The sequence below is a fragment of the Coregonus clupeaformis genome, chromosome 35 (assembly GCF_020615455.1).
Source record: "Coregonus clupeaformis isolate EN_2021a chromosome 35, ASM2061545v1, whole genome shotgun sequence".
NCBI classification, from domain to species: Eukaryota; Metazoa; Chordata; class Actinopteri; order Salmoniformes; family Salmonidae; genus Coregonus; species Coregonus clupeaformis.
The window spans coordinates 17209566-17222115 of record NC_059226.1 but is presented as its reverse complement, the minus strand read 5'-3'; the positions used below and the strand labels follow the sequence as shown (position 1 = coordinate 17222115).

General features: G+C 42.7%; 1 pseudogene; it reads right to left on the bottom strand.

Moving 5' to 3' along the window:
- Nucleotides 1–3553: 3553 nt before the first annotated feature.
- LOC123482675 lies at nucleotides 3554–10867 on the bottom strand (annotated as a pseudogene).
- Between the last annotated feature and the right edge of the window lie 1683 nt (nucleotides 10868–12550).

The window sequence follows — 12550 nt, the reverse complement described above, 5'->3', positions numbered from 1 at the left end:
CCCTCCGCCAGTGTAGCACCTCCCACATTGCATACCAGCCACTTATATTATCCAATCAGGATAAAGTCTTTGCCACGGCCAGAATGAGAAGGTTGTTGTTGGTCCCTAGAGTGGCGTCAGGGTCTTCCTCCTTTCCAGCGACTAAGTAGGATGCACTTCGGTGTCTGCGTACTGTAGTTCCTTTTCCTTCCGCTTACAACAGTCCAATGAAGAACATGTCAACATTTCAACTTTCCAATGCTTGTCTGGAAACAAACGTCTGACCGCTGTTTGAGAATGCTGGACTAGCCCAGACCTGCCATCTGAAAAACGATTTAAATCAACTTTAAGTTGTCAAGGAAACACAGCAAAACAAACATTGATCAAAGACTCTCAAGTGGCTATTGGATCAGCTAAACTCCCCCTTTCAGAGAGGCCTTGTCAAGTGACTGGATGACAACCCAGATTCAGACATTATCTAGTTACAACAACACGGAGAAAGAAGAGCAACTTATTGTGAGAATGACTATGAAACAAAAGCAGTAGACCGTTCAAAACATCCTGGACTGATGTTAGGGTTTATGTTGATTGTTCATTCTTTGTTCCTGTCTGTTGAGATGTAGGAAGGGGGAGTTAGACCCTATGGTTTTGGGATCATATTTAAAAAGAAGCAGAGACCATAACTCAGTGTTTTCAACCGTAGATCTACGAACACAACATTCCACACATAGTGTTAGTTAACAGAGCCTGTCTGTATGTGTCTGTATTTTTATTCACCACCTTCGAAGAGGCCCAAAGTGTGTATGGTAAAGGAGGTTGAAACTGTGTGTGTGAGCGTGTGTGTGTGAGCGTGTGTGAGCATGTGTGTGTGTGTGTAGGGTTGCAAAATTCTGGTAACTTTCCCAACATTTCCAAGTTTTACTGAAATCCTGGTTGGAAGATTCCCGGAATTGTAAAGGAATAAGCAGGGAATTTTGAGAAAGTTACTGGAATTTTGCAACCCTACAGTATGTGTGTGTGTGTGTGTGTGTGTGTGTTTATGCGTGCGTGCGGTGGGTGTGTGAGAGAGATTGAGTGAGTGAGATATTTTAGAGGAAGAGAGCAGGTGAATGAGAAAGCGTACTTGTTGTGTTTGGGACAGTTGTGCCCCTTGTTCACCGTAACACTCCTGCCAACAACACTGGTAGATAGTTTATAGATTTTTACTTCTAGAAATAGTTATCTTTCTGTTACCTGGCTTTGTGCTCTGGAGCCAATGGCAGCACACTTACAAACATGTTTTTTATTTATTATGTAACAACCAACTTAAACGAGCACTAGCCTACAGAATGTGAGAACACATATCTATTTGTATATACAGTATGTACAAGAAGATAATACTGAATGTTGAATACACTCTATGGAATTGTTTTAAAATTCAATGTTAATATTGATTCGTTTTTATCTGTTTCAACTAAGCATCTATCTGTCTCCTGCCGTACAACTGTACATCTCTCCTTTAAGCCATTTCTAGCTGTCCATCTATCTGTCTATCTGTCAGGCACATGCCTAGTAATCTGGCCATCTATCTATCATTCCAGCTGTCAATCTAAATGCCATCTAAATATTGGACACTTGTTGATAGGCTCTGAGCCTTATGCTGATGATGCTTTAACACAGTGAGTTTGAAATGACCCCAGGACAGCACAGTGGAAATTTGATGAGATAAGGTGCATTACTTTTTTAGTGCATTACTATTGACCAGAATCCATGGGCTCTGCAGGTGAAAAGTAGTGCACTATATAGGTAATGGGTTACCATTTGGGACACAACCTGGGGTCTGGTATACTAGGTGTATGGAGAGGTCTGTTTGATTCAGCTGAGTTCTGCACTATGACAGATGCACTATAGTTATTTACCATATGTACAGAATATGTGCAATCTTTAGATGATGGTTAGTTTGCTTGCGTTTTGAATTTAGGAAGCAGAGAAAAAGAAACTCATCATATCCCATATTTTTAAATAGACAATTGAAATAAACAATGTAGATGAATTGAAATGAAAAAAGTTGTCTTTTTTTCCTCTGGTTCCATTGTGTGAATATATATGTGATGCTATGTCAATGGTGTCATAACTTGAGGCCAAGATGTATGTCCTTTGCGCAATGTGTTTACTTATTGTTTAGAATAACTATATTCAGTAACTACTGCCTAAATGTGATTCTCTATATAAGATTCTTGAAGGGAAACTTCAAGAGACTAGGAAAAGTGTACATTGCCTTGTATTTTATGTTCTTGAACTTTGCCAATGATAATACATTTACATTTTTGACTGACACCTTTTTCTTTTCCATTAGATGTATTTCTAGTTTCAGACTTCATTGCACCTCATTAAATGTTCCCTTGAATGAAGATGTGGAATGGCAGTGCTCCACACTCCTCTCTTGCAAGCTTCCCCTCCCGGGAAAGGCCTGCACACTCCAAGACCTCTCCATCACGTTGACAGCTCCCCGCTTGTGCCATTAAACTCCTTTTTTTAATTTTTTTTTACTTATCCAGAACGCCGCAGCCCGTGGTGTTCAACCTTCCAAAGTTCTCCCATGTCACCCGCTCCTCTGCACACTCCACTGGCTTCCAGTAGAAGCTTGTATCCACTACAAGACCATGGTACTTGCCTACGGAGCAGCAAGAGGAACTGCCCCTCCCTACCTTCAGGCTATGCTCAAACCTTACACCCCAACCCGAGTTGGGGTCTGAAACCAACATCTGAAACCCTACCTCTTCAGAGTATCTCAAGTAATCCCACCAATAACTAGGCATAAGATCAGTATTGGGCTGCCTGTGAAAACACAGCCTAAGGATGTCACAAGTAAGTTTCCATTATACCATATGTCTGTCCTGCAATGGATTTGCTGAAAGAGACAATAACAGAGATGTACTAAAAGAATATGTAACTTTATTCCACACTTTCTGCAGTTGTTCACTTGGCATTTTGTGTGGATTTTTATCTTACCGCTGGACCCACAAAAGACACCTCCAATGGGTCAGAATTCAACATCAAACATCCTAGATATTGACAGAAGGCATAGTTCAGTGCCCTATTACCAGGGCTAAGGCACAAAGGCAAATCATTTCATTAAATAAGAAATGTAACAACAACAATAACAGTCATTCAGTATTAACAATTATAATACATCTTTCCTTATGCTAAAACAGATGCACAATTTAGCTTTCAGTTCAGACATGTACAGCTCTGACCTTCAACAGGTCCTGTGTGGGTGTTTGTGTGATCTTGCTAATGGTGGAACTGTGTGCAACTGGCAAGTAAATTCTCCCTTTGTGTTCCTTTAGCTGTGAAATATATAGTATATATACCATGGAACAATTTAATGGGTTTGGGGTGTACTAAATATAGTATCCTGGCACTTCTGGATGGGGGAAGGTCTGGCTCTGCAGGGCTGTCCATATTCTTTGAGAGGGGAATTGAGTAGTGTTCTGTTTGGGGGAGGGGTGGTGTTCATGGTGGAGTTGGTGGTTGGGGTCAGGCTGCAGGTTCCCCAGCGTCCCCTTGGTTTTGGGTTCCTGCCACCAGTCTGCTACGAAGGACTCTCGTAATCTCCTATCCCCTCAAACTCAGCGTCAGGGGGGCCGAGGGAGCAGCCACCTCCTCCTGGACTCACCACATCCTGCCAATGAACACAACACTGAGTTACATACAACAACACATCTACACTTTAAGATGAGGCTTGATTTCACTTAGCAGACATCTCAGGGATAGAATTCTAACACACGTTGTCATCGTTCTCACACTTTCTTTGCCTTTCTCTGGCTCTTATAAATCTCTCACTACTAGTGCATGCTGTAATTTCCCTCCCTCCTTTTCCCCTTCTCTGTCCTCCTCCCCCTCTCAGGTCTAGGCTGAGGCTGTGTGGTTAGCTGGGAGGGGCTGACCAGAGAAAAGCCCATGTGGCAGGGCCTCAGAGGCCGACACCACCCAGCTACATACCACACTCCACTGTCGGAAAACACAACCCCCTCCCCTCACCCTATCAATCTCAATCTCTCTCCATTTCTCTTTCTTCCAGCTACTGACCTCTTTCAATCTCTATCCTCCACTCTCTCCACAGTAGTCTCCCTCACAGATCCCCTGTAGTCAGAATCAGCTTCCCCAAAGTAAATACTGTGATACAGTGGTCCTTCCCCCACCTCTTTTCATGAAGTTAATTCAAACACTTTGCCGGTCATTTTTCAGTCACAAAATAAGTAGCAAAGTAGCATACTAGCTACTGTACCCCCAAAAATTTTGTGCACATTGGAAATATTTACGGCAACCCAGAACCAAATTCTCGCCAGATTTGAAGCGAACCAGCCAATTTATTACAGTTTATTACTTCTGAGTTTGGTGCTTCTGTCAAGAATTTGTCCTGCTCATAAAAACTGGTTTCCTCTGTTACTTCCATCTCCACCCCTTTGCAGGCAAGCCTTACCTCATCATCTGTCTGTAGGTAGTTCAGTGCAAACTCCAGCATCTCCCTCTGCTTGGTTGTTTGGTTAAAGTACCTCAGTGCCTCCTGCGCAACAAACGTGGCGCGTCAATATCATTGGTTGACTCAAGAAGCAAGGAGAACACAAAGCTACAGTCCTCATTTGTTTATGGCGCTAACCTACCAAACATTCTATGTTGTTTCCCTTTGTTTCAAATGCTCTTTTGCCCTCCAGTTAGCATACCATGAAGTTTTTACAGCACCACTAACCCATTAGAAATTGTCACAGTTTCAAAAGGCCTATATCTTTCAGGTAGCTTTGTTGGTTTTATTTAATTGATGGCGTAGCAGCTGCTGCAAGTGCTGTACTGGTAGAGCATAACCAAGGAATTATAGGACCTAATCCTTTTTAATTTGAATATAAAATATTTTAATTAATTTGTAGGGTGTTGGAGCACACCATAGCTACAGTATATGTTCCAGCTTTCCTTTTCTTGGTTTTTGTGAGCTGTGGTGCTCCATAGCACATTTTAGTAAGGAAACAACAGCTACACATACACCAAATCTGAAACTATTATGTATCTTGTATGGAATCAGGTTCAGGGGCTGAGGTTAATCTGGGTAAAGTTTATTACCATAATGCTAGATCAGTGGTATTCAAACCCTTTCAGCCAGGACCCCATTTTTTTCACCAGAATTTATGGGGGATCCCCCTAGAATCTGTAAATTTTGATTTTTACATCAACAAATAACCTTTCATTCATTGCATTGTCATCTCCCATGAAAATGAAAAGAAAACCAATAATAATATATTTATACAATAAAACGTTTTTTTGTTCAAATTATCTTTCTCAAAAAACGTTTGTATATTGTCCCATTCAATCAAAAAATTTTGCCGCATCCCACTGCAGTTCCCGGGTCGCGAACCTGACTTTGGAATACCACTGTTCTAGATGATAGTTCATATTAATCAGAAATTATAAGTTAAGTCTTGACAGGCATACTGGGACGCTGAGTTGGGCGTGAAGGTTATGTCGAAGCAATCTGGTTACTCACCGGGCGAGGCAGGGAAGTGCATCTCCTCCAGGCCCCACTGTTCTCGGTAGAAGCGGTAGTCCACCATGTTCTGGTGCATCACCTGGTCGTTAGCGCCAAACAGCATGTAGCTGGCCGCACACGGAGCCGCTACACGCACGCCATTCACTGTACAGAGGGAGGGGGGGGGTCATCTGACAACTGCATATCAACCTTCTACTCAGGTAGTAAGTATATCATTGAATAGTTGCTGTACTAGTTTACGGTCATGAAATGCAAGTGCAGTAAAGTTTATATTGAAGGAGTGACACTTTTATGTGCGTACGCTTATAGTGTGAGGCAAACGGGAGGAGTGTACATGGTAGCCACAACCTTTTCTACGAAGAAACCACCGACCATCAGGTTCTCCTCACACTTCACTTTACACTTCGGAACTTCTGTGTAGAGATCTGAGAGAGAGAGAGAGAGAGAGAGAGAGAGAGAGAGAGAGAGAGAGAGAGAGAGAGAGAGAGAGAGAGAGAGAGAGAGAGAGAGAGAGAGAGAGAGAGAGAGAGAGAGAGAGAGAGAGAGAGAGAGAGAGAGAGAGAGAGAGAGAGAGAGAGAGAGAGAGAAACATTATACTACTACGACCAGAGTTTCTGCCCTCTCAATAGGGACCAAGTGAGTAGATGGGGATTTGTCAGACACTCACCTGCCAGTGTAGGGTAGAAGCCTTTGTACTCTGTGACCTCATATGACCCCTCGTAGCCTACCAGGCAGAGGTCGTGATATTTTGGAGGCGGCACTCCGTGGTGGCTCTGCTCCATGTCCCGAGCACTGGGCGCTAGAAATCTCCGGAGTTATACAGGGCTTCACAGCCTTCAGGAACATGCAGGCTGGAGGACAGAAAGGACAAAGCAAAGTGGTTAGAGAGCACCAGACACGGGCTGGAAAGGACAACAGCCACAGGGGCCAGAAAGGACAGCACAGTTAGGAGACACTAGATATGGGCATGAAAGAACAACAGAGCCAGGGGTCAGAAAGGACAGCACAGTTAGAGACATCACTAGATATGGGGCTGAAAGAACAACAGCCAGGGGTCAGAAAGGACAGCACGAGTTAGAGACACTGGGATATGGGGCTGAAAGAACAACAGCCAGGGGTCAGAAAGGACAGCACAGTTAGAGACACTAAGATAAGGGCTGAAAGAAACAACAGCCAGGGGTCAGAAAGGACAGCACAGTTAGAGACACTAGATAAGGGCTGAAGCGGACAGGAGGGATGCAGGAGTAGGGGAGGACTGGTGGAAGCATAGTGCATACAGTTGCAGAACAACAACCAACATTTGGATAGAATTCAAAACCTACATTCTATTTCAGAAGACTTTTTGCTAACGGAGTTGTGAAGAAATATTATAGTATGTTTCTCAGCCATTGTCATGTTTAGATTGAGAAAGCCATCGATAACATACTAACCAACACATATATTTTCAATGAATCATTCTAGTACTGTGTTCAGGTGGGCTGCCAAGCGCTTCAGCAAACAAAGGAAAGGAGGGGTGCTTCAACAACCATGACAAAAATCTTGAGAAAAACTACTCAAGGTCTAATTCAAGGTAAAAATGAGTTGGAGCACTCAAAAAAAAAAAAGGCTGGGATTTATTTATTTTTGCTCACTTTAATCCATTGTACAGCTTTTTTTGTTGAGTGCTCCAACTCCTTTTACCTTGAATTAGTCCTTTTGGAAGTGTTTCTTGGTAAGCCATTCTACCATGGTTCTATTACTGTGTCAGGTGATGGGCATCAGACGAGCTAGCTATGATTTGTGGCGGATGGTGGCGCGACTCACACTGACCCCTAGGGGTCGCCTCCTCGTGGTCGATGAGGTACTCGTCCTAGCTCAAACAGGGTCTTGTAGTAGTTCATGTTCTTGGAGATAAAGGTCTTCTGCCCTCTGAGGAACGTGGTGGGCCGCTTGGACACGGTCTCTTCTATGTTGTTTAACTGTGGGAGAGAGGAGATACAGAATGGATCATTGTTATTGTTATTGGTGTGGCATAGGGTCCAGTAGTTGATTGGTCGGTCTTACTTTGGTACTTGGTGTCATCGTTGGATGACTTCTATAGACACTATCTCTCATTCCCTAATGGATGCCTAGCTGAATCAAGGGTTTCTCTACATGCAGCAGGTCCTGCTAACACTATTTAGTCCTTAGAATAACATGACTTAAACTCAAATCACCTCACCAACTGCTAAGAGGTGTGCTTCAGCCACTGACACTATATGGCTTTAAGGCATGTGCTGAAATTATCAACTGTCAATCAACACTTTTGGCAGTAAGAAGAATATTATTCTGCCTATATTCAAAGGTTGGCCATGTAGTAGCTAAGCCTGGCAATTGTGAAGAACCCATGCTGTGTAGATTCAAACAGTGACCTTGGTCTGTCTTATGGAGGAGGGTTTTTGGAATATATCTGAACAAGTGAAGAAACGGAGAATGCTCTAAACAGAGCCGAGATCACCGGTTTGGCTGACACGCGCATGGAAAACCTATGAGAACGTCTGGATGTGAATAGAGGAAGATGCTGAGAGCATGCAGAGGGAATGGCCTTATATGATGTTTCCAAGGGAGTGAGTAGGCTTGCCGGAGGAAACATTCAAATTATAACACTAATGCGGTGCGCACAGGCCGCGTGAAATAGTTGCACACATATATTTTACACATTCCAGTTGCAAGCGTGTTTGGCTTACTTCACTAAAAGTAAACCCCTTTATTTTGCCACGGGGAAACGCTGTTGATTTGCCTAATGGTATTCTGCCTCATAGCCCTACGTGTGGTGTCTGCTTTTGGTAGAAAATAAGAAGGCGTTTGTTCTTACCGGGGGACTGTTTAACGGGGCGCTGCTTAAGAGACGTGGCATGTGTGTTCAACTGCCGAGTTTGCTGCATTTCTCAACAGGTGGGCTGAGGAAAGTCTAGGAAAACGTTATTCTTTCCGCTTGTTTACGCCAGACAAAGTATTGCTGATGGAAAGGTTACTATATGCTATTTCATTTGAAGTATCAGGTTATGACAGTAGCTTCTGTAAATATCGGCCTATTATGCATTAGATACGTATAACGGTGTAATATGTAACATTAGTTATTACAATTAGATGAGAATATTAGAATGAATCATTTATTAAACATATCCTAAGATTCTTTACAATTAGGCCTATTATCTAATATGGAAAACCTACTGTGACCAACAATAGTATAGACATGTAGACGTTTATAAACCGTTATTTGGATATCTTTACCCTAAATGTATTTAATGTCCACCCAATTCAGCAGAATAACTATTTGATCTCACCTGGTAGTAAGCATACTGTATGTACCGGTAGGGTACCCTCTTCAAAAGCTTCCAGAACATCTTCTTGGGATAGGCCACTGTAAACACTGGGAAATTTGTTTTGCACTTTTTTAAGGCACGGTCGGAGTAAGAAATGCCGCATGATGCGGAGACTGCTGTCCGCGAAGAGGGGTATCATTGTCCTGACCGACAGTGCGCTACAGTTCTGGCTGCAAAACGCTTCGCTGTCTTTCAGGAGCCGGTGAAGACGCAAACTCAATTCCAGGTACTTGATGCTGTCCTTCCAGTTCTGCGTTCCATACTGGTCCAGAGCATGTCCATACGCAGATTCAAGTGGCATCAGATCTTTCTGTGGGAAACTCTTAAAGCTATATTTCTCATACTGGGCTTCGACCAGAACTGAGCGACCAAAACTACACAGAAACCAAATGAAAGCCAGGTTTCTTTAACGTTTTAGCCATTATGCTTATTCTTCTATTATAGTTTCTCCAACCAAACACGATTTCGGGATAATTTCTCCAGGGTTTTCTTCACAAGTGAATGGTCATGTCTGTTTTTGCACGTACAGAGCCTTGGCCCGGCTTGGAGAGACGGGAGAGGAGGGACAGAAAGTCAGGGTTGCAGGAGTTTCACAGGAGTCAGTCGAAGGCAGTGATTTCCTGGGGTTAGGTTAGCCTGGCCACACGTCTTTGATTTTTAGAACTAATACTGACCAAGTTAAGTAGAAAAATACAAAAAAACATTTAATAATTTAGCATTTTGATGGGCCGACATGGTAGGCCCTACATTATTTAAAATATATATTTGGGAGGAAAAGAACACTGAATAAAGTGCAAAAAATATGTTAAATATAGCCTATGTATGACTGTGTGGTGGTTCAATAAAGATTATGCTATTATTGCCATATTTAAACTTCTAAAGCAAATACTTTTTCACAAGTTCGACATCTCTTCAATGTTGTTTTTTTGCATGGGTAGGTTTGTTGAATTTTACAAACATTCCAGCAACCATGTTGAACACAGTCGCCAGATGAGATGCCCAATGGAGAGGGACATGTTTTTTATTTTGAATTTTAAACAGTGAAAATATGAGCAAATTAACATAGGCCTATTTGTAAATAGTTAGATAAATAACAATTCATATTTAAATAGAGAAGTAGTCCAAAGGTTGGAATTTAGGACTGCGAGAACATAATTATTCAGGCCTTTCTTTCCGACTCAGCCAGATGGGCGCCCTCCCAGTTAAATCAGCTTTCTATAGAAGCGGGTGGGGTATTCCCACACAGAGCAAATAACTTTCACTCACTGTCTATGTTCGATAGGCATACAAATAATAAGGTCAGGCCAGTATAGCACAAAACGTTATTACATAGTAGGCCTACGCTAAAAAACGCTTAATTGTAGGCGTAGGCTATGCTTTTAAATCCCCTTCCGGGCTTGCGCTCGAGTCAGATACCTAGGCTTATGACAATGGCCGAGGGCTACTTTACACTGTTTACAGAATTCCTCTAAAAAGGAGAGGGGGTGAATTGGATGCCACACACCTCCCCCTTCTGAATGAGTAGTTACGTCCGCACTTCTCTCTCTCTCTGCATCTATAGATCAGCCAACGGAGGTCACGGCGAAATCATCTGTCCGTTTCTCATACTTTAACAAAACACCAAAGAATACGTTTATTATGGAGTCAATATTAGCAAAGCATTTTGCTCTGTATGGGAACCCATGTAAGCTGTATCCCAGGCCCGTTAGAAGACGTGGTTATTGATCGGTATGACATTCCAAGAGTTTGTCCCAGAGAAGTGCAAACGGGAGATTTCAATCCGTTATCATTACAACGGTACCTTCACCGACGGCAAGAAGTTCGATTCAAGGTAAGCTACGTAGGTCTATTGACATAGTAATAAGCGCATCAAAGAAAGACGGCTATCTGATTCCTGTGCAAATAAATTTTGTGCCGGCTGGAGGACATTTAAGTTTTGTTCGTTCTTGACTATATGGTCTCACGCAGTTGGCCTGTTGCAGACGTGTCCGGCCTCTTTACATTTGCAGCCCTCTACAACCATTTTGGAAACTTTGTATCGAAGACCTCAGCTTCACAGATACATTGTAACTTTGTTACTGCGCTGTGCATTTCTGCACAGAAACATTGTAATACTGTGTGCGTTGGTGCGCGTCATATGCATCCTCGAACGACGCTCATATGTGGCGCTTTCGTACAATATAGTTCAATGGTGTTTACATTTACATTTACGTCATTTCAGCAGACGCTCTTATCCAGAGCGACTTAAGGTGTTAATTAGGTTAAGTGCCTGCTCATGGGGCACATCGGCAGATTTTTCACCTAGTCGGCTCGGGGATTAGAACCAGCGACCTTCGGTTACTGGCAATAACGCTAACTACTCGTTACCTGTCACTGCTTTTACACACTCAATGCAAAGACAAACAGCTGAATTCTATAGTTGGTTGGACAGACAGGCCTAGGCTATATCTTGGGTAATCCATTATTTAGGCCTTATTTAATTATTTAATGGCCTACTTTTTGTATTTTGATCATGACTTATTGTATTCTTTGCACATAACCCATTCCAGATATGGTTAGATAAATGGTTTACAACCACTTAAAATGAATGTGTCTAATATAATAATAATAGAATAGAATATAATAACTTTACTAGACCTAATACCATTGAAATAAATATCATCTTTGTGTTTTGAGGAATGTGGCTTTTTTTCTCTCCCCTTCTCTTCTACTCCATCCCCCCTCTTCAGTCATGAACGTGGTGCACCTTCAGTGGCCAGTGGGACTGGGGCTTCTCACTGGTCTGGACAGGGAAGTCCAGGGCATGTGTGTCAATGAGCGCAGAAAGTTACTGTCCCCCCACACCTTGCCTATGGAAGTATAGGAGCAGGTAACAACTAATTTAATTTTCATATATGACTTTTTGAAGTAGTTTACATAGGTTCTGGCATAAAGTGTGCCCTGTACAAACTAAATTCCACAAATAGTTATCCTTTGATGTTGGCCCCAATCGTGATATTCCAGTGGCAATACAATGAATTCCTAACCTGTCTCTCTCCTAGGTGATGTGATCCCCTCCTGACACTGTTTTGGTGTTTGATGTGGTTCTGCTCGACATCTGGAACACAAAAGACAAGGTCCAGACACGCACCAGCAAACCTGAGAGCTGCAAGCGCCTCAGGAAGCTACTGACCAATCCGCTATCACTACAACGGCACACTGCTGAACGGTAACCCTTCGACTCCAGGTGAGGTCCATATATCTACTCTGGAAACCAGTCAGCTTGTGTTTGTGTGCGTGCGTGGTGTTAACTGCTTAGATCCAGGTCTCTTTCAGCCACTCTAGGAACGGCACCTATGACACGACGTGCATGGGGCTACCTCAGGGCATGGATGAGGGTTCAATCGGCATGTGCGTGAAAGAGACACGCACCATCATCATCCCACCCTTCTGGCCTATGAGGAGTGACATGGTAACTACTAGTAACCACTAGTTTATAGCCCTAAGCCTATAAGGTTGTTAAAGATTACAAGGTTAAGACAACATGGTTCTAATTTCTACAACTCTTTGCAATTACGTTTCACCAGCATGCTAAGTTAGCAATGGCGCGAGAAGGACAATGGCGCTGGTCCCATTAATTAGTTTATTTTCAATGCTTCCGCATGGAATTAGTTACATTGTCTTAACTCTTGTCTTTAAAACCTAGCCTATGAGGAGAAGGGATATG